This window comes from Mytilus trossulus, chromosome 2 (assembly GCF_036588685.1).
Source record: "Mytilus trossulus isolate FHL-02 chromosome 2, PNRI_Mtr1.1.1.hap1, whole genome shotgun sequence".
Lineage (NCBI taxonomy): Eukaryota > Metazoa > Mollusca > Bivalvia > Mytilida > Mytilidae > Mytilus > Mytilus trossulus.
In genome coordinates, this window is record NC_086374.1 from 69,420,261 (window position 1) to 69,444,935 (window position 24,675).

The 24,675-nt window shown below is 31.3% G+C and overlaps 1 protein-coding gene across 1 annotated transcript in view; it reads right to left on the reverse strand.

The window, feature by feature from the left end:
- Nucleotides 1-24,675, reverse strand: part of LOC134707888 (FMRFamide receptor-like) — a 95,704-nt gene that overhangs the window by 49,044 nt on the left and 21,985 nt on the right. Inside the window, exon 2 of the mRNA XM_063567999.1 lies at nucleotides 2,741-2,808. The gene's annotated coding sequence lies outside the window, so the exon portion shown is untranslated. The remainder of the gene's footprint in view (nucleotides 1-2,740; nucleotides 2,809-24,675) is intronic.

Below are 24,675 nucleotides of genomic sequence, written 5' to 3' on the forward strand. Positions count from 1 at the left end.
TTCTCCGGTAATTATGCTTCCGGAATAACCTTAGATGTAGCATCAGTTTCATACTGAAGAGAAATTTTATTCATCATAAAAATCTCTGTTTGTCAGGAATTATTTATGGCTTTTGTTTAACACTGAAAATATTGCCCAATAATGACATCAAATGGAAATTAGATAATGAATAATTCATTCAAACATGAATGTTTGAAAGACTTTTAAATTTTTATATACATTTATGTTTCTTTCTACAATGTTCATTGCCTTGAGCAGACAAAAGTGTCATAAATCTTGGCAAAAGGAAAATCAAATTGATATAACGATATCTTTCGTATTAGCAGATTGCGACATTTTGCGGCTGATCATGTTGTTAATTTTCCTACTGATGGCACCACTTCAATGTCGCCTTAAAAATGTCTTTACATTTAATTATTGATAATTTCCCTCCCTAAAAGAGACGTATGGTAAACAGCGACATTATTCTTTATTTGCAAACTAACAACATATTGCTGGAGCATATAGGTCATGATTTTTAAATAGATAGTAAATATTCCAATGTGACTAGAAAACAAAGTGTTATGTAAATATGATCAAATAATTACAATTAAAAATTGTCCAAAATGTCATTATACAAATTCTTTACATTATGTCAAATAGCCACCATCCAAACTGAATTTTAAGCCAAATTAGTGAGAGGCTAAACTTACTATAAAACCTGGCTTAACGCACCTTTTTTTACATTTGGAAATGAATGTACTTGGAAATATGAGTGAGGAATATGACAAATCTTTTTAGTTTTTGAGCTTTAAAATTACTATTTATTTTAAACTTTTCTTGTGGTTCAGTGTTTTTGTTAATTAACTTTCATAAATCCTAGACTTAAGGACATTTACCAAGAGGATACACGTTTACCTCAATAAATTACTCATTGTCTGAACTTTATATATTGTTATTCCTTTTCTTTTTGATATTCCTATGATAATGTCTGTGATAAATCATGTCAGTGCCAAAGAGCTAACAAAGCGACAGTTGATACCGCTGAGATTGCAAAAATCAACACTGTTGTGTTATCATTTACAAATGATTAAACACTTTGACTTTTATAATCAAATACCATGTTTGAAAAAGTAACATGTTATTGTCAAAACTTTGAAAAGTTTTCTCTTGTGAATTGTTTTATATATTATGTTGTATATCAAAAGCAAGACACTTTTTGTAAAGTATTTGAAATATGTGGCATTTGTAGTTTGAATTATAGTCATTTCATATTTTCCAGATACTTTGAAACTGATCCAACAGATTGCCTTTATTGTTGTTTGTCTTTGAGAAGCATAATTATGAGTAATGTGTCAACTACAGAGTCATTATCAGCAACTGCTAACAGTACAGATTAGCAAAGAATTGCGTCATTCTGTAAATAGTCTTCTTTAATTTTGGAACAAAAAATATAAATGTACGGCGGGCGATGAATAATATTAAAAAAAGAAGATAGCCAATATGCACGAGTTCGTCAATAACCAAAACTTTCTATATAGACAATAATAGTGCATTGACTTGACATATCAACGATATAAGGATGAGGCTTAGAAACGGGGAAATGCGAGGCTGTGCCGAGCATTTTCCCCGTTTCGGGCCGAATCCTTATATCGTTGATATGTCAAGTCAATGCACTATTATTGTCTTTATACTGCAATCTAAAAAAAAAACTATTTTCTATTGTTGTTTAGTGTGTTAATGTTATTTATTTGATATAAATATTGGGGAAAATCCCCCTTTAAAAAGGCCTCATATCACACAGGCGGAGAAATATACAACACGATGAAATGTACATCATTACCTGTTGGAAACCGCAACCAATGGTGAACGAATTCGTTTGTTTACAGACTAAGATATCAACAATTAACATAAAACATAATGATTTATAAGTTGCAAACAAAAAGTATTAATAAGTGAAATATGTTTTCCCAAAAGTTGTAAAAGAAACAAGTTTAAGACGTTAAACGCATCGTTGTTTACATTGGAAACAAGAACAGGTTGAAGAGGTCGTATGAATAATTAAATATAATTTCGACAATTTCTATTTAAATATTCATGAGGAAAAGTGATATCAGGTCAGTGACTGTATATGACATAGAAATATACGGTCAACGTATTTTGACTGCTAAAATAGAACGAGTGCAGTATAAACTAATTTCTGCGTATTTCAACTACTTTATTGTGTACGTTTATTAATACTAAACGTTCAGGTACAATTGTAAAACATTATTTTCATTCATTTGTGATGTCAAGAATACATTTGACTATTTTAAAACACAGGGACAAATAAACACTACGATAACTGCAAACCAAAAGGGTAATGACAGAACAACTAATCCTGTTCAGGTCAACTTTCAAAGATAGTTGTTTTAAACTACATAACTTGTGAACTGACAATATAGAAATTAGCAGATACGGTATGACTGTCAATGAGACAAACATCTATCAGAGACCAAACAGGAGGATGTATAAGCTATTAAAGGTCACAGTACAGCCTTAAACAGTGAACAAAACCCATATCGTAAGACAAAAGAAATGTTCAGCCAAAATGTCCAATAAGCGATCTCTCATCGCTCCCGTTTTCTGATATGTCACGTGACATATCAGAAAACGGGAGCGATGAGAGATCGGTTTTTAATTAGATTGAAAAATATCAAGGTATCATTAGCAATTGTATTGAAAAAACAATTCAGACAAATCCAATAAGTAGAAAACTTACCATTTGCAGAATATAATTCCAGTGAATCATTGTCCTGTTGGATTTTCAATGCTGACTGTTATAACATTCTGAAAATGAAAATGCAAATATTTCATTATTCGGGCGGTAAATACTTATGACTGTTAATTAATAAATGTATATGTGTATAATGCATTCTTTCATATCATGTTTTTTTTTCGTCTGACAACTAAGCTCTAAACCGGTGGTTTCCGTTGACGTCGGCGGCTGCAAACTTTGATAATGCGCCCCTCTTTTAAAATAACCGGGTATTTTTTCAAAATTCCATATATATAGATTAGAATATGTTGTATGGGGGCAACTATGAGACAACTATTCATCTGAGTTACAATGTATAAAAAGTTACCAATTGAAGGTCAGGTAACGGCTTTTGACACGAAGCCTTGACATGCTTGAAGTGCCCCAAAATGACTGGTGTGAAACAACTCAAAAAGTAAAACCAACGGTCTATTCAATTTAAATTATACCAAACGAGAAACACTAACCGCCAAACTCGATAAACGATAACCACTAAACAATAGTTTTCGGACTTAGTACAGTTGCATTCATATGGAAAGGGTTTAAACGTTTCAACAAGCGTCAACCTTCATACTAACCTGATACAGTAGCTGTAACACTACAATGTGAAAGACACGCTTTAGAATATCAATTGAAATTGCTTAATTCAACCATAAACTAATTTAAACAAAAACTAGTAAACAAACACTGAACGAATAAGATGGGGTTATAATGGCGTTAACATAACACAAATTACAACTAGGGGATTTACCTTCTCTATATGTATCCCTACTTTATGTTTATGTTTCAATAGTGTGTTCCCAGTGACATACTATTATATCTGAAATATATATGTTGAGTTTTTAATTGATCATTTTGGAGTACGTTGAATCGAGATCGATTGACTCATATGTTATAAGATAAATATCACCATTCACCAATAAAAAGAGCATTGAACGAATAACTGAATTCAAGGACTAAAACACACTAAACAATAACTAAACAATCGTAAATCTTATGATGTAATTATTTGTCTGGACATTTATTGTGTTATGAGAACACAGACAACAATTTTGGTAAAAAAAATTAAAGGCCAGTCTAACCGAAATCATGGACAGGCATATGATAACAGAAACAGAATGGTCTCCTCCTTTTATTTGATAAATATTGACAGGCATTAATATCACTTAAAACAATACATCACAACCAAATATATCCAACAAACCATAGTTACTATATAGAATATCAGGTCATAATTTTCATCATTAGGAGGCTCCAATACATCCTCATGTATTATAATGCATTTTTCAATGCAGAGGATATATATAATATGGAATTTTAGACTTTATACCATAATAAATAAATTTGGTGTATTTACTGTCTTCTGATTGGTTAAAAGTTTTACTTTATTTTCAATGTTTTCAATTTTTATGGCGACACGCCCACTTTGATGTTGTGTATTTATGTCAACAAGTGTGTACGTTGTTATTGTTTATATAAAAAAAATATAAAGTTCTGTGAATCTTATTTTTGACAGAAATCTATATATAATGAATGGCAATAATTTATTATGATTTTATTGAACTATAAAATTATTTTTTGACTTCACATTTTACATAATCAGCGAAGAATGAAGAGTCAAAAATTAATTTTATGGTTCAATAAATTCAAAATAAATTATTGTCATTCATCAAACATCACACTAAAGTATTTCTAACAAACCATAGTAACTGTATTGTATATAATGTCATCATATTTAACAATAACAGGGCTGTTACCCTGCTAAAAGTCTTGTTTGCATATTTCACTCAGGATGTTTAAACGATATGTTGTATTTTGTGATAAATTAAGAAGATAATATGCTTCTAGATAATGGTGTTACTTCATAAATCTTAAATTCGGAGTTTTTTTGTTTTTTTTTGCTTTGCGACTTTTCATCTCTGAATAGTTTTTACCCCTTTTTATATAGAAGAGGGACGAAAGATACCAAAGGGACAGTCAAATTCATAAATCTAAAACAAACTGACAACGCCATGGCAAAAATGAAAAGACAAAAAGACAAACAAAAGTACACATGAGAATATACAAACATTTTATTTTTCAAATGAATGAACATAACAAATAACTTGCTGTGCAGAAACGCACCAACGGCAGTTAAATACTGAAATACACCAATTGTAAACATTCAATACGCTATGAGGACGGACAAAGTACAAACAAAATAAATCCATTTTAATGTTTTTTGTAAACTTCTTCCTCGTTTTTCTAATGAGTAGTTTATTTATTGCCTTTGCATCTCGGATATTAAATTTATAACAGTAAAAATCTTAATTTTATTGCGTATTGTATTGGTTTCCATCTAAAATATCACAAACAACGTCTTATTACAGGCTTTACAATCGTGTGAGTTTCAACCGAATCCTTAAAAGTGCAGAAACTTTAGCCTGTGTTCCCCGTAAATGCATATCAAAACAACTTTTTAAAATATTTTTTGTAAAGGGAAAGGCGAATAAAAGTCAAGAATAGGACGTTAAGTATTCAATGTACTTCTAGATAATCTAGTGAAACCATTGTGTCAATAGAGTTAAATATCTCCTGCAATAACTACATTTGTCAAATTGATTGTCAAATTCAGTATCAGATCAAATCTAAGAAAACATGACAGAGTTCAATTGGTTTGTTCCAATATTTCAGAGTTCAATTGGTTTTTTCAAACTATTTTTTTTTCAACTTTAACATGTTTAAAGAAGATGATTATTACCTTTTTGAGCTTGTGTCAATATATTAAAAGTAAATTGTTTAAATGATTAGGCAGTTAGATAAGACCTGAAAAGTAACCAACTAACCATTACGGTTTTTTTTAACAGGGATATGAAGGTGGAAAATTAAATTCAATACAGATACATAAATTGTAAATATTTTTTAAGCGGACAAATAGCAACATTTAGCGTATGACAACTGCCAGTACTATGTAAACAGTTTCTATGTGGTTGTGAGTAGAGTGATCCGGCATCCCTACATCATGACAGGTGCCACATGTGGAGTATGATCTGCTTACTCTTCCAGATCACCACGGATCACCCCAAGTTTTTGGTGGGTTTTTTTGCTGCTTAATCTATAGTTTCTATGCTGTACCTTGTGTACTATTATTTGTCTGTCTTGGAGGGGGGGTCTTTAGCCATGCTTTGCGTTTTCAGTTTATTTTCGATTTAAGAGTTCGACTGTCCCTTTGGTATCATTCGTCCCTCTCCATTTTCTAGAATGATGATTGTAAATACAGGCAACAAGAGATAAACAGTTAGTCAACAGTAAACCATTCAGATCTGATTGGTCCTTCGCATAATATGTGTTTTCTTATTATTCCTTGGCTGTGTCGAATTGAAATGCCTTTGATTATCTCGTCAGATGGGCGAAAATGTTTATTTATGATTGCGAATTGGGATGACGATTTTGTGATTATTGTGTGAAAATGATTATCTTGCTATTTTCCGTCTACATTGAGTGACTTTATGTGAATCTTGTGAGCATTTTTTTGACACAAACTTGTTGCTGTGGATGGAAATATATTCAATGCATTTTACTTTTCGTAGATGCGTTTAGAACGTACAAGTGGCGTACTATAAAAGATGGAAGAAAGATGAAAAAAATGAAAAAGACAAACGGACAAAAAATAGTACTCATGACACAACATAGAAAACTTAACAATTAGCATCACGAACCCCACCTAAAAATAGGGGTAATCTCAGGTGCTCCGTAGGTATAACGAATTCGTGATATGCCTTACGTATGAAATCTTCAGGAAACTTTATTCCTAACAAAGCTGGTGAGTTGATGACCTTCTTGATAATGTCGTTGATTTGTTAATTGCATGTTAACGTTGATGAGAGTAGTACTCTGGGAGGAATGTCTTTGACTGCATCACGTTCATATTATCATTATTATGAATTTCATAATACGGTTTTTCTTTTTTATTTACCTTTTCGTTAAAACTTTTAGCTTCTTTGATGATTTAGTTCACTCAAACCAAATTGTACCACAATAGGTTAAACATGTACTAGCTAAGTTTCTATGTAGTATTTCAAAAGAATGATTAAAAAAAAAAGATAATAAATAAAAGCATAAGTAGTATATCCTATTCAATTGTCATAAATCGATAAAGCGAAAACAATTCCAGGTCGAAAACCAAAACAGAGGGAGCACATCAAAAATAAGAGGAAAACAACGGGGAACAACAGAACTGCATCAAAAACAACGCCCACATACAACAGAACTGCATCAAAAACAACGCCCACATACAACAGAACTGCATCAAAACCAACGCCCACATACATCGAAACACCGGTCTATTGGATAACAGTTGCCATATAAATAACATTTGTAATAAAAAATATTCCGTGATCAAATAAAACCAAAGCTAACATTTCTATCACAAAAATATACACTAGAGATAAAAATGAAAATAAAAACAAGATTTGAACTTGATGTCATTTAATGCTCTCCGTAAATAATATTAAAATCCTGGAATCTATGATGAGTACATTTCTTACATGTATTCCATGTAATACTATTTGGATTAAACGATTTAATTGGACATTTTGTTTTAACTAATTGTTTTTATTAGCGTGAAGTCCAGTGACATTTTTATTTTATCATATTCAGGGTCAAAAACATAATGATCAATCAATTTGATGTAATCTGATCATTTAAAGGATTTACATTTGTCAATAATCCATAATGGGATAAGATTATCTCAATGCAGACCATTACTAAAATACCCCTTGCTAAATGAAGATTCCATTTGACAAATGATAAAGAGGGCAGAACTAAACATACACAGAATTGCCAAAAAAAATAATTAACAAACACCTTGGATTACTTTAAAATTCGACAACATGATCTCATAAAACCTTTATTTGAATGTATAGCAACTAGAAGTATTCTTGGTCCAGTTTTCACTTATTTTAAAATTTCAGTTTTCGATTTTTTTTTCTTTCAGCACGCACCAAAACAATTATACTCTGAAAAACGGAATCCCCAAAAGTTATTTCTGGATTTCTTGAAACACCTCTCTTCTTCAGTATCAATGATTTCCAATTAAGGCATAATTTTGTGATAATTATATAGTTAAAATTAAAAATTCCCGTCAATGAATAAAAGAAAATCATATGCCATTGGGTAATTTCAAATGCTTAATTCCAAGACAAAAGTGACAAAAGTTACCTTGAATCGACAGACATCCGAAATACGTCATAGCCTGTTTTGTGGCAATTCAATTTAAAAAAAAAGTTATATCACAAACAAAATGAAATAAAGATTAGAAGGATAACATATTCAACAATATGTAATCTGACAAGGTTACAAATCTTGACAAACATGGAATTGGCAGCATTTCAACGTCTAGAAGATATGTTAGAGATTAAAAAAAATAGTTTCTAAGCATGCAGTTTGACTATAAAATATATGGATTTTATGTAATTGCTAAATGAAAACAAACTCATAATTAAAAAAACAAATCAATGCGTCGAAAAATTTACAGTTGATTAAATGCAAAAATAAATCCTCTTTAGGTCATTTGTTGAAATGAGGTAAAACAATTTATACTGTCTACAAGAGAACGTAATAACATAAGTAGAACGCGTTTGCTTTTCACTTTGCACCGACCACATACACGGAGGATGCTGGTATATTGATTACAGATTCCAGTTTGTTTTATTTTAAATTACTATGATAGGGATTAATAAGAGTACAATCGACTGATTCACAATCAAATTTGAAATTGAAACCATGATTATTTACTGTGATCAGCTGTGTTTTTAAGATTTCGCATTTGTTGCTAATGGTATCAAAATTAGGGCAGGTGAATACAATTTGAATTTCTGATTTACAGTGAATCACGGTATATAAAAAAGCTAACTCATAAGCAGTTCCTTAAATAGCTAATATTACAATATCAGTCTGACTGGGATAAAGAGTTGTCTCATTGGCACTCATACAACATATTCTTATATATATTTATAATAATCTATTTTTTTCGGAGTTTTTAAAATATCATATTAAATATAATCTTTTTGGCAGTGTTTTTTACATGAAATGTCTAGAGTTTTCCTTACTTTCCTTTATATCACTGAAATATAACATTAAATTGTTATTTTAGAAACCTACACATAGTCAATTTAGAGAATGATAGTTATTTTGAGTTCATAGTTTCTTGTCAGCACAAAAACATATAAAACATGTAATACTAGTACTCGTTTACCTGTAATCTTATGAGATTTCTTTTATCACAGCTCACAGCTATAGTCTACATGGTCTACACCTCAATCTTAATTAAAAATGTTTTAATTCAAACAATATTGTTCTTTTATAACAATATGTTTAGAAAGTTTTCGCGATTTTCAACAGAATATCTGGAAAATGGTTGTAACAATGCATTTCAAAATTTGAACTGGTAATGTCAAATACAGCCCAAAAATGAAAATACTGTACAGATTATTGAGAGCAATATAATTATAAATTGTCAATACAACTACGACTGATGATCAGAATTTAATGAGAGACATTTGATAGACAGGAAACGTTTTCACATCATTTCCAAATACACTTACATATATAACATTTACCACGAGGTTATTGCCTGTTTTTACTTTTATTCAAAAGACACCTTCCTTCAAATGTTTTAATAAGCGGTTGTGTGTGCAGTGTCGATTTGAACATTTTTATATTTGAATAAATTTCTATAAAATTTCATTGATAGCATATATTTTAAATCGGTTTTAGTAAAGATCTCTTTTTTTTAAATAGAATATGTGTTCCAATGGGAGATAACTCATAAACTTATTAGGGATTCCGTAATGAACTTCGCTGCCTTGGACTTATTTATGAGATGAAATATTAATGACCATTAATTTCTTTATGTTCAGAACCATTCTCAAATTGATTTCTTGCTGCCTTGTGTAAAGAGAATCTATAAAGAAAGGCATTGGTCACGTCTACGATATAGTCGTGTATAATTATTGTATTGTTTTAGTTCATGTTTCCCCAAAAGGCTTATTTAAGTGCAACACAGGTTAAGTGCTTAATAATTGATTCTTTTCCTTTTATGTTAAATTAAATCTATTTGCAGTTGTACAAATACTTAAATGTATTTTGAAATATGTAAATATAGTAACCTGGATTATTAGAATGTCGTTAAACTCTTTGCTGAAAGAAATGTCGTTCATAGGGATGTTTTATAAATTTCCTGTCTAGACTGCTGATGTTACTTTAAAGCAAAGGTTCGTTGTCTGACACTAATTAGCTCGCTTAACCACACTTCTTAGAGGATCGAAAAGTGACTCGTCGTAATAAAAAATACCCAACGTTTAACCCTAAAGAACAAATTCCCAGTGGCAGTAAAATTTTCTCTATCTCTGCAAATAAATGATTTTTGTTAAAATAGTTCAAAATGAACTTGAATATTGGTTTTGCATTATTAGCAACCAACTCTAAATTCTTCTTTAAGGAACAATTCATCATTGTCTAACACGTTCCCTCTAGAGACAATGCACAACACAGGAAACCTCTTGTGTAAAATAAGCATTCGCGCGCAATCAATTATATGCACTTTAATTCATTTACATAAGTGAAAATAGATGCACTACTGCAATAGTTAGATGCATCTGCAGCGATGATTGTATATCATATCCTACTTGCAGTAATTCTATATATATTATCTAAAACAGAATCATAGCTGATTTATTATTTCTCCTGTAAAGTACATTATAGTCAATTTTCATAGGAACTATTATCATTGAATGATTATTTCATTCGATGTTTGAAATTGGTAATAGAAGCCAACTTTTGAGATTGTGTTTCTTTGTATGATGATTTCTCGGTATTGTTTATTAATAAAACGGTAAAATTATTTTGTATTTATTTATGTCTTGGATTTTTCTGCAATATACGTTCTTATATCAAAAGTAACCTTGAAAATAGTCTAATATTATTTAATTTATTCTTAATGAGACTTATTACCAACAGAACGTTGCTGATTCCAGTAATGACTCTGATTGCAAATACGTTTTCCTTGCATAGCTGAAGTCGTCTTTTTTGGAATTTTTACCCTCGCAACAACCATACACAACATTTGTGTCACATAAATCAACGATAAAGTCCGATTTTTATAATACCCTTCCCGTCATAGCCTAGAAGGTTTAATCCTTCTTTTTCACCATAATGCACTGTCGTTTTATTTTGGTTCGGTTATTTTTAATTTAAGGATTCTTTTTTATTATTATTATTATTATTGTTATCCCTTTCCCTTTAATTGTTCGTTTGGTCCCTTTTAATCATACGTAGTTTGCTTCCGGTATATATACCTGTTGAACCATCCGTTCATCCGTCCGCCCTGTTTAATGTATAAGTATTGGTGTAAGGTCATTTACCTTGAAATTACAATCATATTAACTTGACACTAGAGCAAGGTTTCATTATGATAAGAACGGTTTTTTTTAATTATTTTGTTGTTAACTGAAGGTGAAAATGTGTTAGTATGAGCTTGCATTCGTTCTGAGGACACGTAATATGATTTCTGAGGTCACTTGTTAACATAAATGCACGCTGACAAAATGAGTTACAGTAGATTAAAAATAAACTATAGTTGTTAATTTATGTGTCTCTTGTAGATGGTTGTCTCAGTGGCAATCATACCACATCTTCCTTTTAAATAATTTAATAAGAGTAAAAATCCCAGTATAATACTAGAACGCTGTGACATCCGCCGAATTGCCCAAAGGTGATAGCTATAAATTGGTCTTCAATGAAAGCTAAGGACATTAACATTTTTAGGGATTTTTTTATCATTTTTTACATTTACATACTTCATGATAATAAACTACCAATTTGGAGAGTAACATGCATGTTTTAAAGTGATGTCAGTTTTTGTTAACAACGGTTGGTTATAACTCTTAATGACCAGTTTATTTGATAATGATTTTGCTTTTCAAGAAAACTCACTGTAATTGACACGAAATCACGAGAAGTCAACAGCTGGGATGCATTGAAATAAGAAGATGAACAGTGTGGGAAGGAAGAAAACTCTTTATCTTTCCATTTGAAGTATAACATTTTTTTAGTTTTGTTCAATCGTTCTATGGTGTGTTTAACAGCTCAGATCAGGAATTAAGCATATCCTATTGTTTGGTTAAAGGATCTGGCCTTTATCATTCCAATTCAGATTTAACAAGTGTTCAACAAATTTCATCGATTTCATTCCATCATTTCATTGAAGAATGAAAAGAAATCAAAAGCTCACGCTGATCATTTGTTTATCTGAAATCATCTCAAATTGTCAAGTTGATGTTGCATATATTGGAGTTAAATCCTAGGAATCAAAACACATTTAATATTTGAGGGCCAACATTGTAAGTCAAAATTTTATAAGGTCATGTTTGCCTCGAGTACTCAGACAATCTTATAATGTTGTATGTGTAAAGTCAGAAACCTTTCAAGCAACTGCCTGTTCCATATATGCATGTGAATGATCAATCACACAATGTTATATTGATGTATTGATTGATAGATGAAAAAAGTGCAAGTGGAGGTCAAATCTGAAATCAAACTAATGTATACCTAAAACCTTATTTTCGTAAGCGATACATTCACTATACATACGTCTATTGCAAGGATGAAACATTAATCGAGTGTATTTCGCCGCGAAATTTTTCAACTGGATCGTCTCTAATATAAATGAATCACTGATGTTAGAAAATCGCGTATAAATTTCCTGCTAAAACTTTACACTTGAAATTTATGTAACTTAATGTCAAAAGAAGTTGGTTTACAGTATTTTCTGTGAATTTTAACAGATACATAGTGTTTCCTATCATGAATTCCTTGATTAGGGGTAACTGCTTATACAAGAAAGCTGCTGAAACACGAGTCTATTCCCAATTTTATTTCACGAGGTGGAGTTGAAAACATTCCTTGCAAAGTTTTACGGACGCCAACAAGAGTTGGTGATCGATATCGGGTATCGAAGACGTGTTCAAATGGTCGTAGACACAATCCATTTTTTTTGTATCTCGAATGTGGCATCAGCAAAAGATTTGTAGTTTCCATTAGAAACGAGACGAGTGTCATTAGTTGAGCACCAGATATAAACCCCAAGTTTTTGGTTAGGTTCGAGTTGCTGAATCGTCAGTGTTATGTGTAGTGTTTTGTGAATTTGTATGTCTTTTCGTCGTCTTTCGGTTATCGTCGACTGTTACTCATGAGTTCTGAATGATCTTTTGTTATCCTCTTGGTATATTTTGTTTGTTTTATATTGCAGACCAGTACTAGTATAAGATTTGGTTTGCCCGTTTTACAATTGATCCGATGATATTCTAGAGAAGGACAGATAAGGTCATACACACAAACAAAAATAACAAACACTTCACCATAGTATGCCTTTTCAGTTTCAAGCCGTTAGTTTAATAACGATACTGTATCCTTTGTGGTAAACATACATGTGTTCCTCCTCACAGAATGTCTTCACGCAAGTTTGATATAAAAAAATGTTATCATATCTGTTCCTATGGTTTTTCAGTTAACAACTTTCCATCGGAAAACATATTTCCTGAAATGTTTTCCTTTTAGATCTGATGTTATAAAGGAACGTATATTGCATGACTTTATATTACATTTATTCCTAGAGGAATTTTAATACTCAAGTTTACTAGTGTCACGACCAGGAAGTAATATGAAAAAAATTACAAATGGAAAACGAGATAATAATGGGTCATAGTCCGCTATTAAAGGTGTGCTGACCGTAACTACACGAATGCTACCGCTTGAAGCCAAATCGCGTTTTTCTGTAAAAGAAGGTCATTCAAAACAAACACAAATAAAAACTGTAACACACGATTAAACACCGAATTAAAATTAACTAAAGTTATACAAGTAAAGAAGAAAGAGGTATCACAAGATATGTTTGGCACTATCAAACAGCGTTTTATGGATCTACTAGTGTATTCTATCACCAACGAAGTACATCATATTTCAGAATATTCAAAACAGATTATATTTAGCTTTCTCTGTTTCTATTAAAGTAAACTAGTATTTTAAAATTTTCTGTATGGGTATTTTCTTCGTTTTTCTTTTCTTCTGTGTGGTTTACGTGTTTCTTACTCTGAACCTTAAACTTTTACTTTTTCTTAGATCAGTATTAGAATTTAGTGGATTCAGAGTCAATTTGAAATCGGCTCTTTATATACAATTGTTGAAGTCTCTTTCAAAACAGGTATGCTTCTTCCAAGAAATGTATCATTTGATGTTCTCACATACTACAATACTTCATATCGACCAGTTATTCTTTAACATCTGAACATAAACCACGTAGATAACTTCATGTTGTTGTTTAATCTGGTAGATGGTTTTGCTACCATTACAAAGAGTGTCTAGTGTATTACTTGGGAGATAGCAACTGTACACAAGTCGATACCTAGACACACTCTGTAAGTGGCTCAAATGATAACAATCTTCAACGGGATGCATGCACTAGATTTTCACTCAATTAAAACTGTAATCGCATCTGAATCCCTGGGTTGATGACATGAATAGTAATTTTCAATAAAATTATGTGCACTGAATCCAATACTAACTGCATCCCTGTCTTTCTCTTCACTAATAAATTCAGCAAGCCATGCATTAGTAGTACAGCGTATTCATTTCAACGTTCGGAACTTTTAACAGCTCAAACAGAGATATTACATTCACTAGTTCTAGTTCCATGTAGTATTATGTAAACCTGCTTGTGTAGTTCATGCAATCTGAATCATAGCTTGTCGTTTTGGTACCGTTACTTGCGATATATAAACTCATTTATACATTCTTCTATTCAAATTTGAACTATATGTGACAAATTGTACAAATTGTACCAGATTTTGATCAAAGTATAATGTACGAAACTGTACGCTGTAGACATTTTGCAATTAACTTTCGTTCAGTGGAATCATTTTTTAAAATCGTTTTTGTGGCATTTTAAAACTCAACTTACTAAAAAGCGGTTCAAAACTGAAAAATTAACGCTAAGAAAATGTGAGTAACATTTAAATGCAAGATTTTCTTTTATATCATGTTTCAGTAAAACAATAAAGTGGATTTAAAATCGATAGGCCAAACTTGGGTTGTAAATTAATGTCTGCTTTTGGCATATGATTTCACGTTTAGTCTTTCAAGACCGCGTTGCACATTCTACTTAAAACATAACTTCAAATCCTTTTTGGAACCCTTTATCTCATTGCTTTCATTTATAAATCTAAGTCAAGTTTGGATTTATACGTAGACAAAAGGGCGTTCTGTCCTCTCTCCAATTTCCTTGCTGAATCCCTACACGATTAGATTTTCTATTAAACACAAGCGATGTCCTTATAAATTATTTTTTGCGGTTACGTATCTGTGAAATAAGACTTCTTTGAAAACGCATTCAGATTCATTTCATAAAAGACACTTTATCACTGAAATGGCAATTTCTAGATGGAAACTTAAAAATAATTTTACTTTTAAGCTTATGAGAAAAATACAGAAACCTTTATGGATAAAATTATTTCACATTTTAAACGATTTTATTCTAAGTCAAGGTGACAGCGTTAACTTACTTGAATAAATTGTATGTAAACTATTTACTCGGATTGGTAATTACCACATGTTTGTTTGTTTGTTTGTTGGACTATCTGTTATACTAAATCATTACTACAGAAAGCAACGTAACATTTTTCTCCTACATAAACTAGTTTTGATTTTTCCCCCCTCGTTTTCTGTTAACCTATTAGTTTTTTATGTGACACTCAATGCTGTAGTTTTAACCATTAAATTGGTTTATTCCTACTTAAAATAAAATCAATTTAGAACATGAGATTATACTGAAGTTGATATCTAGCACGATCAAATTGTAAATTGATTACATCAAAGTAATGCACTCATTGTAAAACGGTCGTGATAAGAATAAATAATATTAAACTATATAAACAAAAAATACTAAAACTAACAAATAAGTTAAAAAGACTAAGACCAGATTTATTTAGAATGTTGTTCAAGTATATCTTGTCGGACTATTGGATTGTCGGACCAATGGTGTGTCGGACTAATGGGGCGTTTGACTATCTTTTACATTTTGTTCTTTAGTTGTTTTACTTTTTCGTCATTTTCAAGGTAAGAGTGAGCATTGAAACCTCAAAACCATCTTTAACCCCTCAACAATCCGTATTTTTCCTGTCCAAAGTCAGTTTAGTCTGCATGTCAGTGCATGTTGTTAATTTCTGCACTAATTGATTTTCATTGTTTTCTTTATAAAAAAAAACAGGTCATTGATCAAGCTGGGCTTGTAATGCTTACATAATGAGTTTCTCTGAATGTTGAAGACCGTATTAAGGTGACCTAATTGTTTAAATTTTCTCTTTTGCATTATGCTAATTTTTGTCTCATTTATTTTACTACCATTTAATAGGATGCATAGATGATAGATGGATTGGTACCAAACGCCCAGTTACAAACATAACATGCATACCAGAACGAGAACATATTAATGTGATCAGAGCATGGACTCAGTATTGATCGAATCCGACACCAACACATTGGATCGGCGATTTACAACATGCTAGTAAACATGGAAGCAATCTACCGGGAGAGATGTCACCCTACCAAACCACATTGTAATGTGACCCCGAGCTAGCCAGTCGTCGCTCTAAATCGGTGCAATAATTTCTTAAAATAAAAAAAACACAAACCACAAACAGATAATATATTATGTACGTTTTTTTTTAATTTGCATGCTATATATATATGTTATGTTACCGTTTCTCTAATTCTTCGTCAATTTATCCCTTTCTGCACACATTGTATAAAAAGAATTTAATCAACGTGTGGTTCGTTTGATCTCAGTACTTCATTGGTTAAAATCCGATTATGACGTCGAATTTTCTTGCTTTCCTCTGAATTTCCTATTGTGACGGCATGAAAAAATGCGATCATGCCTGATGACGTCACATAGAAAGAACACATTTTATTAGATCATTCGAAAAGAACAAATAAATTTGCTTGCATAATGTTAGAAAATCATTAGAGAAACAGATTTCACAACCAAATCTCGTGTAAAACGATATTTATCCACTCTCGACAGTTAAATTTTAAATGTTTAAAACGCTCGGGCAAGCCTCGCGTTATAAATTTGAAAATGCAACTGTCTTGAGTAGATAAATATCGTATTACATTCGATGCAGTGTTAAAATCTATATTTCTCTGTATATTTCAAACTTTCGTTGTACTCATTCGACCTACGTTTCAAATGGTCTCATATACATTGGCACTAATTCTTTGTTTTGCTATATTCGATCTTTCTAAATGAAACCCATAATTGTGATGTCTTCTTATCTTTTTAGACCAATGTTTATCGTTTTTGTTGTTCTTTTGTAATAACATTTTTGTCACAATTGAATTTTACTCCTTTGTTGTGACCACCAAGGTTGCAACAAAATTGTCATGTTAGCACTATACTATTTGCTTTAGATCCTATGCAAACGTGTTGAAATCTTCATACAGTCCAATTATCTCTCTTACAGGGTTAATTCCACCACAGAGGCGTATAAGATTATTTAATTCGGTACAGCTAATGAAAAGGCAATAATCAATTTACCTTTTTGTACTTTAAACAAAATATTTGTATTTCCTTTTCGCTTTAATTCGGTTGTTTTCGTTCAGATTAAAACCGTGTGTAAGAAAGGATTATTAATTTAATTTGAGTTCGCATGCAACCTAAATGAAAGAACAAAGTTCTTCCTAATTACTGGTTGGTCATTCAATTTGGATGATGGTCTGGAGGGGGGTCTTCAACTTTGTATTCTCATAAATAAGACGATGTGGTATTAATGCCAATGAGTGACAGAGATAACTTTACATCCAAGTCGGAATTTCAAAGTAGTAAATCAATATTGTTCAAATTAAGGCCTTCAAAACAGAGCATTGGCTGACATATGACATACCATTCAAAGCGGAAAACCAAATGTCTAATCTTTATAAGAAAAACGACAAACATTTATCAACAACATCAAGAAAGTGACAACCATCCCGACTTAAGACATATGAAAATAATGCAGTGGGTTTGAATGTTTTACCATTTACATTTTTAGCCATTTTCTCTATTCTTTATAAATTTTACATATTTTCTTTACTTTTTTTTTACTGCGTTATGTTTGTCCATTTTTCTCTTATATTAGTCTATTAATTTGTATTCTGTTAACCTCAACCAGAACCTCATCCGATGAAATCTAGATGTTAATACTTTTAGGGACCTGTTTGTTGATACAATTTTTCGCCATACAATATGCATAGTACTTACAGTAAGTCTCGACAGTGTAAAGATGGTAAAGCGGAACTACGACGTGTTGTGTCCGGCGTCGGCGGTTTAGACTATAATTGATGATGTTTTTGATAAATAACGTCAAGTAATGCAAATATTTGTGTTAACAGTTTATTTCTCCCACAAGTTACGATGGATTTTGAACACGTCATGAAGTTCTAAATGGTTGTATTCTGTAAATTCTAAGTAATCAGCTATGTTTCAATGCATACCGGTTATATGGTAATTTACGAGAGTAATGTTAAACCTCTAGATTTACCCTTAATCCTTGAATGAATTAGTTGTGCAATGGACTCAGAATTAAAACCCCATTAGCATGTTTTAATGCAGATTGTTAAACGTATAAATCAAAGAGGCAGAAGTATTATGTACTCTTCGGATGATGCTTTATACATGTAATAACTAACAGACACATCCATATATTTATGTTATACGTATAAATATATATAAAAATGACTTAAATACATGCTAAGAATAATTTAAGACTGACATAACTAGCGGAAATGCGAGATATTCCATCTACGTGCCACTATAAATCATGTACTGAGTTACAACCCTCGATTAAGTTGACTTAAGGAGAAAACCCGATATATAAATATATACAAGAGAACAACCAATCAGAAAATTTTATAGTACTGGTATCGTCTAGAATTTCAATATTGATAAAGGATAAGTTTTTAAGATAAGATAAAATAAACATGTTAAAAATATTAAGGATTCTTTTTATCCACAGGAATAAATTATTTTAGCTATATTTTGCAAAACCTTTGGAACTTTTTATGATTTGGTAGAAGAATCGTGCGTTTGGCGTACACATTTTATACCTGGTATATGTAAATATGATAAATTCTGGTTAGGATTTGAAACAAAAATTCTGGTTCCCGCAGTATAGATGTATCTAAAGCAACGAAAGTCAAAGTACAATATTTTATATTTCTTTATGAAAAGAATATATTTAATCCAATATACGTGTAAATCCTGATAATTATTTATTCTCAATTGAAAACTTTTCAAGTTTGTCGGCGACAATTCATTATTTGTTCGATCTATAAAGATGTCTCTTTGTGAAGATCATTAAATCTATTATGGACAATATAATCGGATTTGAAGACAATTTTAGCAAATGAAGAAGCCATTTCGATGTTTCAGACACTTCCGGTCTGCGTTGATTCATTCATTTCTGACATGATGTATAAACAATTCATTCGGAATACTTAATGAAGGAATTAATGCTGAATGTTTGACTGAAGCAAAATAAATAAATAAAAAAAGTGTCGTTACTTGTAAATTCTTAGAAAACAATGTGAAATCCATCATGAAGGTTTTAGTTTGCTAAAATGAATGATACTATCGAATCGTTGACTTCTTGATTCAAAACACTTAGCCATGCTAAATTTTAAGCTATGATTAGAGAATGTATCGAGATTTGTGTATGTATAAAGGGTTCGCACAGACAGTTACACAAATGTATACCAGACCATAGAATACAATAAAACATTTCAATCTTGTGTTACGTGTAACCGGGCGAGACCGTTTAGATATTTTTTTCCTCGGGTTCGTACCAGTTTCCTGGGATTTGAAAAGAAATTCAAAAGTTCTTAAGTCAATAAAAAATTTACACTATCACTATCAAATATGAAACAAATACTATACTACATAAAACAAATTTCAACACCTATAAAACTAACCCGAACCTGTTGAATTTAAACTGTTTAAAACCCTTTCAGTCCGATATTGTTTAAACCAACTGTTTGAAACTATAGTCTGAAACCTAAATGTATGGAACGGGTCTGTAACCTAATTATTTGAAACTGGTCAGACGGTTTGGAACTGTTGTCTGGAACCTAAATGTTTGAATCTGGTCCGACGGTTTGGAACTGTTGTCTGAAACCTAAATATTTGAATCTGGTCTGAAGCCTTAATGTTTGGAACTAAATGTATCAAACCGGCTGAAACGTATCAAAACGAATGTATGGAAACTATTCCAGCTATTGTAGACTTTCGACGTATGAAACTTTATTATTAAAATATATTTATAAAACTGTTGGAACAGGGTAGCACTAAGCTTAAAGGTATGGTTTAACAGCAAACACTCACTTCAATAATGAGAGATGTGGAACGCAAAACATAAGCACTAACCCTTTTCATACAACTTCTACGGAACTTAAACTATCTATTATCTTCTCGGCAGGTTTCAAACACTCCACTTTGTTTGACTTATCCTGCTACTCGTCTTAAACAATTAACTGTCTTAACTTTTTATTCTTCTTACAATGTCTCCGATAAGAATGACAACTTACATTGATTAGCTACCCACTATATATACTTCGAACACGGACCTCAAAGAGAGCACCCTAGCAACACCTGTACAGGTAAAGCGTCTGATAGCAACCAAGGATAAAGGGAGGATTTTAGAAACAGTTTTCAACGATAAAGAGATTAAATTGGAATCTCATAGAGATTCGGAAATTATATCACTGTAGAACTATTATAATATTCTTAAACAGTAAATTTGTAACACTTGTTTGTGCGTTGAAAGGTTTCTCATTACCTTGCAAGATAATGTTGATGTTTAATTCTAATACGTCTGAAGTTAGGTATAAAATTTGATAATTTAGATTTTAAATAGACTGTAATTTTTGTGTTGTGCTGATATGTCTGATATGGATATGTAACCAAATAGTTTATTATTTTACATAGTCCTAAGCTTGGGAATTCCAAAGGATGGTTTTCTGTCCAAAAGTTTTCACATGCCTAGGCTATGTAGATGGTTTTCAAATTATAATTCCTCATTGCATTTTGTTTTACATAACTCACAATATTTTGTAAGAAACGAATGATTACATTTTGTCAAGATCAACTATATTTCGAACGTTTTTTATGTAGAAAATGAATCAGTTGTAAGATGCAGGCGTAAACATATTAGTGTTGCATGTACCGCTGACAAGTAAAAATGTATGTTCTAATGCTTTTGGTACAGGCCCATTAAATCAAAAGACAAATAAGGATAAGCTCTACACTAAGTAATTATCACACGAAAAAAGAAAACTAATCGAGTGCCATATGGAAAGATTAAGATCGTATTTTTGTTTTATATTTATCTAAGTTGTGGAACATAAGGACATGAATTTAAGCAAAGATGCCTGAAATAGCAAATTGATCCTTCTAGATTTTTATTGTTTTGTTTCTGGTGATCTCATCACGATGACAACAATTGACTTTGACATTTGTTTTATGTCGTTGCTATTAGATTTAATCAATGGCGGATTTTCTATTCAATATTTACAGTATTTGCAGTTTATTAATTTTGACATTTCTATAGTTATGCTTGTGTGCTTTTAATGTGGTTGTTCAAGTACAAATCAGAACTACAAATATGCAATCTATAATGGGAACGGCATCAGTCTTGCCTGGCATAGCATGCTACATTTGGAATTCCGCTTACATTTTTAAGAATTACTGTTTTATTAGTTTACAATCCAAACATTAGGTGTGTTACTAAACTTACTGAATTCTAAAATTTATTATTGAAATTTTAACTGACGCTAAATATTTGAACGAACAATCGCTAAATGTATACATTTTAATAATGTGATATGTTTAAGAGGAATATCGGACATTATAAATATATAATGTACGTATAAAGGATTTTCGGTAGATGACTAGTTTAAAATGTTCAAAAATTCACTGGCCAGTATAAAGTTTCTTTATTCAATAATTTTAGTCTGTACTATATATAGGTATCTATACAGCAGAGTTAAATATTTGAATGATATAATAAATAAACAACCTAGTTTTCTTTTGACATCGCTTATCCTTTATCCTTAACAAAAAGATTTCCCCTTGAAATTAAACTTGCATTTTGATGAGCTGAAAAGTTGAATATCAATCCATGTCAATTCATGTCTCATTTATTCGCAAATCATTGATATGGCAAAGCATTAGTGAATATTATTAGGTTTAGGGAGAGAAAAGTAGGGAAGCCAAAAAAACGTCGAAGTTTCATCTGAAAAGTAGGTAGTTTAGCATGTCATGACAAAAAAGTCTAACTCTGGTAAACTTTATCTGAATAGTATGTAGTTCTGTCTGTCAAGACGGTCAAGGTATCCATGGCATTAATGCTGTAGAGAAATGCTTGATAACAGTCAAATTAAAATGATCTGGTTTTATAATCCATGATGACAGAATCTTTAAACTTTTATAAAAAAAAAAAAAAGGTGCATTTTTATCAACAAAAGACATAGGTATCATAACATACAAAATACCAAAATTACACCGAGTAAAATTAAAAAGAGATAGTTCCTAATCAAATGACAAAATCAAACGCTCAAACACATCAAACGATTGGATAAAAACTGTTATATTCCTGAAAAATGATTGTTCAATAATTAGTGCAAACAATTTTAGTTTAAATGAAATCAAATACATTATATGTAATATATTATCAATTCACATTGCGTCAAATAGGATTAAAAAAAACAAGCAACAAGTGCTGATATTAATCTGTCTCCTTGTTCGTTTGTTGATGTTAAGCTTAAAAATAATAAGAAATGTACCTCATTTAAAATAATTTATAGAATGTTTTCAAACAAGTTCAGAGTTTATGTAGGTGTCGGTTGTTACATCAAGTTATACAAATACTAAATTTGAGTTGTTATACTGTTTTGACAACATAGTCTAGTCTGATGTAAACTTTGAAGTCAGGAAGAATCATCTAGATAAACAGGAGCAACTATTTTAATATATGTTTTAATTTGTAACTCCAGTCACGTTCTACATGTTCTACATTTTGACATTACAAAACACCCAGTCAAAGTGGTGTTATCAGTTTGATGAACAAGATTCAAAATCAATGTGAAAACCAAAGAAGGAAAACATTTTTGATAGGCAAAATGCAGTAACAGGACAAACGTTATAAAAAAAACACTTTTATTGATGTGCTGAAGATATATTATAGTCTAATCGATGTTTCAATATTTGACATTCCAACACCCGTTTGTTGTGGATAAACTACGCAAGCTGATTGAGTATAAAATGATGTCCAATCTGCTCAATAAGAAATCAGTAAAAGGTTCATTCTGAACCTCTATGGTTGACGGAATCACTAATCCTAGACATTCTTTAAGGGGGCATCAAAAGATACTCTTGCCAGAACTCAACTTTTTTCTAGCCTATTGCACCTGATTTGTTATCACATATGCAACATGATGGTGAGGTTAGTGTTGTTTATTCTTTGGTTTTCTATGTTGTGTCATGTGTGTTATTGTTTGACTGTTTGTCTTTCTCGTTTTGAGCCTTGGCGTTGTCAGTTTATTTTCGATTTATGAATTTGACTGTCCCTTTGGTATCTTTATTCCCTCTTTTGCAATAATATTATTTTGTAACGCTTAGGCAATTTTCAATCCAAACAAGGGTTTAGTAATCAAAAACGTTAAAGCAGTCACATTTTCATCATGTTTAGAACATGTTTTGCATTTGATTTAAACTTATGAACTTCTTTCACTTCCTTAGGTCGCGTATATTCGTAAATGTTGATCTGGAAGTTAACAAAAGTGTCAAATTAAGAAAACACTCGTAAATGTTGACCTTGAAGTTGACAAAGGTGTCAAATTAAGATATATCTAAGTCTTCTTGCGTGTTTAATCAATGTGGCTTATTGAACACGTATTATTTCAGAAACCAAATATTTTAATTATTGAATCAGAGGGGTGAGGGGTATACAATAACACTGAATACAATGTAATTAACTTTGTGTTGTTAAAAACACATGGAACACGTAATAACAGAAACTCGTGCACAATACAAATGTGTCTGGAATGAACTTTATCTAACATCTACACATCTTTTGAGTGCCACACCCCCTTTTGAAAAAACAAGTCTCACTCTTTATTTTAGCATAAAAATCGTCCAAAATATAGTTCGCTTATTTTAGTTGAACACTATTGTTAACGTTTATCTGGAATTACGCAGCCTTTTTAAAGATCACTGACCCCCTGTCAATAACATAAAATGCATATTAGTTTTCCATGCTCAATATGTTTGTTCCATTAGTTCAAAACAACATTTGAATACAGGGATCATATCTCAACCGTCAATAATTTTAAATCTAGTGTTATTTTATGGAACCCCCGATGTGTATTCTTTTCTCACAGTACCTACTGTTTTGTGTAGATTTTAATGTTCGTCCGGCACTATCTTCACTATATTAAGCATTCATACTAAAACAAAAACTATGTATTTTCGTAAATGAATCATTTGATGTTATCTTAAAGAGCTATTTGAAGAAGTTAATTCATTAATTTACCTTTAAAGTCCACAGGATATTGGAATAAGAGATTGCATTAAAAGACAGGAAAGTACTTTGGTGTTCCGCATTTTATGTAATATCAGCTTCATTATCTTTCGAAATGGTCTCCCACACGATTGTTGATCATCTCAAATAACTGACATCGCAGTACCATAAATTTTATTTTATTTAATATACAAAAAATGCATCTATTCACTGTTGGGATTTAAAAATACTTGAGTATTTTAAACATGAAATTCG